The sequence below is a fragment of the Heterocephalus glaber genome, unplaced genomic scaffold (assembly GCF_053883595.1).
Source record: "Heterocephalus glaber isolate CG9 unplaced genomic scaffold, H.glaber_assembly_v1.0 deba00001538, whole genome shotgun sequence".
NCBI classification, from domain to species: domain Eukaryota; kingdom Metazoa; phylum Chordata; class Mammalia; order Rodentia; family Bathyergidae; genus Heterocephalus; species Heterocephalus glaber.
In genome coordinates this window covers 25,039,286-25,045,343 of record NW_028258333.1, presented here as the reverse complement: position 1 = coordinate 25,045,343, position 6,058 = coordinate 25,039,286, and positions in this window count along the sequence as shown.

Sequence of the window (6,058 nt, the reverse complement as noted above, 5' to 3'; positions counted from 1 at the left end):
TGGGGCTGGCTTTCCTTACCTTTAATGGAAATAGAGCACTGTGGAGAGGAAAATTGCCAAATGGTAGTGATTTTTAAAATCTTCGGAGTGTTTAATAATTAATGTTTATTTCCCTTTCATTCTTCCCAACCCCCACAGCTCCTTTTCCCACTCAAACCAAATCTTCAATACCCTCCCAGGAATTAAGATATCTTCAGTTGATTACATAACCAGAGATAAAGTCCAATTGAAGGAGAAATGTGGGCCAAAAAAAAAGTCATGATAAGAAAAGCAGAAATGTTGCTTGCCTTGAGCTTATATACTAAAGTTTGGTCTCAGAGGCCTCAAACAGTACCTGTTAAAAGATTTCGGTGGGCTCATTAAATCAAGGTGGGGATGGTTGACTAATGTTTGCAAAGATGGATTAAGTGAAAGCAAATGGAAAATATCACCAGCTTCCTCTCTAGAAGGAACCTGTTGTGCATGTACATTAAAGACAAAACTCTAGTACAAATCTGATTGGCTTTTGTTCTTTTGCATTGACTGCTCTACTCTTGTTTGTTTTTCAGACTTGATCCTAGTACAGTTTGAGATGTTCTAGATGGGTAGTTTTGCATCTTTTTGTATGGTGGGACTTGTGCCCAGAATGGATATCTCCCAATCCTCTGTCTCTTCCCCTCTTTGCCCCTCCCTTACTCTGACTTGAGCTGGTCTAATGGAGAAAAATAAGCCAGCAATTCTATAAACCATCATTGAGAGAGACTTGGAATGATGATTCCCATGCTTTGAGTTGGCCTCTGCCTTGTATTTCTTATCATGAAATAGCAGTCAGGGGGAGGTGCTGGGCAGGGAGGCTATTCAGGAAGACAGATTTGGGGGACTTCTTAGGTGAATGGGAAGGTAAAGGCACTAGGTCAACACGTAAAAAAAATCACCTGAGTGGCTTATGAAAAATGCAGATTCCTTGGCCTCAGCTCCAGAAATTCTGATTTGGTGCATATGGGTTAGGTCTCAGATAATTTTAATGCAACCATTCTAGTATCAGAAATACCGTGAAGGGCAATGGACCACCTGCCAAGGAGGAAAGGTCCAGGGGGAAGAAAAAGGACAGTAAGGAAGAAAAAGGAGAGTAAGGAAGTAAAAGGACAACAAAAAACAAACAAACAAACAAACAAACAAAAAATGTATATATATGGAATTAACTATAGGTTTCCATCTCAGCTACATCCCTACTCAATCTTTGCAAACATTCTTTCTGCATAGAAAGAATAAGGGGAAACATCAATGATAATGATAGGTAATATACAGTGAATTTAACACAGGGTTTAAAACTCATAACACTAAAAGTAGAATATATAATTATCCTCATTTAACTTGGGTGGAAATTCAGGAACAAACTGAGCCTTACATGAAAGGTCACACTGCTAATAAGTGTGGGAGCTTGGGTTTGCACCCTGGAAGACTGAGTGGGCAAATTTGGATTGAAAATGTTCAAGAACTATCTTGCTTTTTCCCAACACCAAGGTGCTTTGGGTCTGTATCCTTTGGTGTGTTGTTGGGCAATAACCACATCTGGCCACATTATCCACTTCCTGCCCTGGTAGCTAGTGCTCTAGTGCTCTATTGTAATTGCTAGAGGATTGGGGTGGTGGTGAAGAGCACTGGGTCTGACTGCACCTCTCCCTGCCTCCATTTTCTCATTTCTAAAACGAGAACAACAATCTCTTTACATCATCACGTGTGACATTCAAACACGACACTGCCTGTGAAAAGTATTTTGTAAAAATCTTTTGTAAACTAAATTTCTGTGCAAATATCCATTATGAAGACATTTGTGGCTCTGGTTGTGACACAGAGTAGCCAAAACTGTCTTCTTCAGATGTCATTCTCTTTTCTACTGGCTCCCAACTGACTCTGGAGTAAAATAAAAATGTGTGCTAATGTGTTTTCAGATGGTGACTCACTTTTCCCTTCCTTCTTACCTCAGAGGTGAAAGTGTCAGGGGTACTTCTAAGGAACAAAGGAGGAACTTCATCTCAAGGAGACCAGGAAGGCTGAGAGCACTCGGGGCATCCCACCATACATAATACAGAACATTCCACACACTCCAAAATGTTGAGGGAGTTTGCCACAGAGGTCAAGATTTGAGACCTCAAAGGAGAGACCACATCCTGACGCTTGGCCCTGGCTGTCATTAACACAGTAAAGCCTGAGAAGCTGATAAACCTTTATAAATGACAAATATATATATTTATTTTAGCATCTTTGACTCAGGTATGTTGAGTGGTTTTTGCTGAGCTGTTTCTATCATAGTGATGCCTAAGTGAGAACCACTTTTTGGGAAGAGTTAACCTGGACCTACAGATAGGACCCTGGCAAGAGCCACACTTTCTAGACTAGACAACAAAAGCAAACAAAGAAACAATTCCTCTGAGTTACTGTCTTCTTTTTCTAGAAGTCTCATTATCATGGTTCTTAGAAAAACTTTAGATATATCAAAGAGAAATAATAATAATGTTTCCCATAATAAGAGTTTGCAAAAAGAAAAATCTTGTGGTAATCAGTACCAATCACCCCCATGGAAGATCTATATACTTCCTTCTGGAAAAGAAAGGACCATTTCATACTGGGCAAAGTAGAAAGTAGACTTGGGAAGAGCTTAACTAAAAAAACCAAACAGACGAAAACAAAAACAAAAACTTATTTCACTTTCCTCTGGCAATAGGTAGATCTCACCTTTCTTGTCTGCATCTCATCACATGAGACCCTCCTAGTTGAGCTTCCTTTTAACCAAGAACAGAGTAGAAAAGGAGAAGTACTGAATTCACCTCTATGAAATTCATTTTGATTCCTTTCCTTTCTGTTCTAGTCCCTTCAATACAGTGTGATAAATACAATTTGATAAAATGGTCTGTTATGGATCAGGAAACTGTGTAGTTGTTGAGCGACTGACTGGAAAGAAGTAGGATCATAATTTTGTTCCTGAATCCAGACTGGAAATGAGTGTCCCATGACCAGGGAGTGCCCACTGGAGCAGGGTAGGACCAGATAAGACAAAAAGACTATAAAGAAGCAAGATCAAGAGAGATTTACTGTGTAATAAAATGTGAAGGTTATGCCTCCAAAACAAACAAACAAAAAAAAGAAATGGATTTAGACTTTGGTGGTTAGGCAGAAACAAGTGGACTTGAAGATTTCATTCTATTTAGGCAGACCATCTATTTTATGCAATCTCCATGCATGACACTATTATCACTGAGACAATGGAATTAGAGACTTTATAATGTACTTTCACATACAAAAATTCTCTTTGTTCTTAAAGCAACCTGTGTATCATCTCTATTCTGCAGTTGAAGACACTGAAACTCAGAACCATGACATGCCCAAAATGTTGAGGTTCCTTCGCAGCTAAGGTGGAATCTTTCTGCCTCCTCATACTCCATTTGACATCTCGCACTCACAGAACATCTGGTCTCACTAAAATTACTTAAAGTTATGTTGTTCTATATCTGCTCATTTGTATTTTGCCTAAATCTTGTGACTGAAATGTAGTAGCCTTCAGGAACTGCGGTTTTTATTGTTATTTTGTTAGTATCATAGGACAAAGACTAAGCTTCTTCAACTTTTTTAAAAGTTGAAACTGGACTAGGTAATGTCTAACATTGTTTTAACTCCAGCATTCTGCGATTCTAAAATATGTTTTGTTTTGTTTTTTGAGACAGGGTCTCACTCTGTAATTCAGGCTGGCCTTAAACTCACTATGTAGCCCAGGCTGGCTTCAAACTCGAGGTGATTCTCCTGCTCAGCCTCCCAAGTGCTGGGATCACAGGTATGCACCATCATGCTTGGCATCTGAAATATGTTCTTACATTAGTTTATACTTCATTTTGTTTTGTTGCCCAAACATCACAATGATTATGAGAACCCTCCTGCCTCTCAGGAGCTGTCTCTCCCTCATTAAATTTCCTATTCTTAAAAAAATGATTATGAGAAATGGTGTCCATACCATATTCATTAGAGTTTGAAAAGAGCCATATTTCAGCTCTTTGGAAGGCAAAACCGAATGCTGATATTTTTGCAAGTGTGAAAATTCTTTTGGTTGCACCAAATTAACTCAAAACATGTAAATGGTCTGCCTCTGAGTATCATAAAACTTTTTCTAGTCTTTGAATTTTTATTCTAGAAAAGCTCTATTCTCATAGATATGGTAGTGGGAGGCTGGAAAGTTGCAGAGAAACCTAGTGGAGCGCTATTTGCTAAGTGGGCTGGGAGCCAAACTATTGTTCTTGTTTCTCAATAGAGAAAAGAGAAGTATTTACTAACTATCCCTGGAATCTCTATCAATTAGTCTGGAATTTGAGGGATTTTCCTGATGATGAATTTTGTGGAAGTCCTTTTGTACGTGGGGACTCAGGTGAGAGTTTTAACTCTGCAGTGGAGGAAAGACTGATGTGGATGGGAACCCTACCTCATTTAATCATCACTGATGAGTCTTTGTGGAGCAGCCATCCTTTTAGAGAAGCTTTGTCTTATGAAGTGATTTGAAGCCTGTCTCCACAGAGTAGCTTGAGAATCCAGGTTCCTAAGCCTGACTCCAAGCCACTGATTGCTAAATATTTCTGTGGGTAGTGATGGGAATCTATGTTCTAATGCATGCCCAAATGATCTTTTGTGCATGCTGTAGTTTGACAACCCCTGCCATACATTCTTCTAAAGGAAACAATATTTATATCCATACACAGAAAACAGCTATCACAACAAAGTCCTGTACCTTATGGAGCCAGAAATAGTAAAGCAATGACCAGATGATGAGCTCATATAGATTTGCTGGTGAGGTAGAGAAAAGCCCCATTAGCCCCCTGACACTTGCTGGAACTGATGAGACAGAATAGATATGAGGTGGACAGGAAAATGAGAGATGGTTGCTTGTCAGCAGGGAAAGCCATGGATGCAGTAGAATCCAAAAGTGGCCTTGAGAGGGAGAGAACGTGAGCAGCTAACATTTTTTTAGAGAAGATTCTCAACTTTTATAACAAAGGCATATCTTATTGGCTGTTAGCGAGACATTCTGTTAAGCAGCTGTGTTCATGGACCTTGGTAAGAAGATAAAGTGAAGTATCTGCAGCCTCCTCTGTTTATAAATTCCGCTTGGGAGGTGGGCGAGTGTGACACAGAGCAGCACAGGAGGCCTGCTTGGAAGCTTCTCTTCATGACTTCCAATTACCAATTTATTTATTGCTTATCTCTGGCTCTTACTCTACAAAAGGGAGCCAAAATGTTAATGAACACAGAAGGTTAAGCCATTGTTTGACCTCTTGGTTTTGCAGAGGGGGGAAGGGGAGGAGGAGGAAGGTAACAGGATCTCCGCTGGCCTTTGTTTATAGGAAGCTTCTTCCACTCACTGAGCTCACAGCCTAACTGTAAAAGAGGTGAAGGGTGTGATTATCAGGCTGGCAGTAAATGGGAACACACTGTGGCTTTGTTTGGGCCTGTGGGGAGTTTGGGTAATTCTTCATCTTCCTCTTTCACCACCGCCCCCTCATAAAAAATATTTGGGGATTCAATGGTGCTGACTCAGCATTTCTCTGAAAACCACACTTTCTCTTCCTTGAATATATGTGTGGTGGCATCTAGAACCTCACTGACCACAGACAGTTTGTCCGTAGCCCTCAGTGACCCAATGGGCCCACTCCTGCTAACTGGACCCAAGCCAGAGGGTGTTCAAACAAGTTCCCTCTCTTTCACACAGGCCAGCCTTCCTGCTTGCAAATGAACTGGAGCTGGGGAATGTTAGTTCCTGGAAACTTACAGGGATTCCTCTAAGCCAGCGGGACCTGTTTATTTCTTAAATTTTTTTTTCATTGAAATGGGGATACTGTTCCCAATTCAGAGGCTTACTGATTCTTTGAAGTCAGTAGAATTAAGCAGGGATTGACTGAGGGGCCTGTGCTCCCTCACACTGGGTTTCATTCTAGAGCTTGCCTGGTACCCAGTAGGATAAGCTGAGTCACCCTGCCCTCTGCTTATGGTAAAATTAGAGAACACTTATTCGTTTGCATTCTCAGGGATGAAAGGTAGC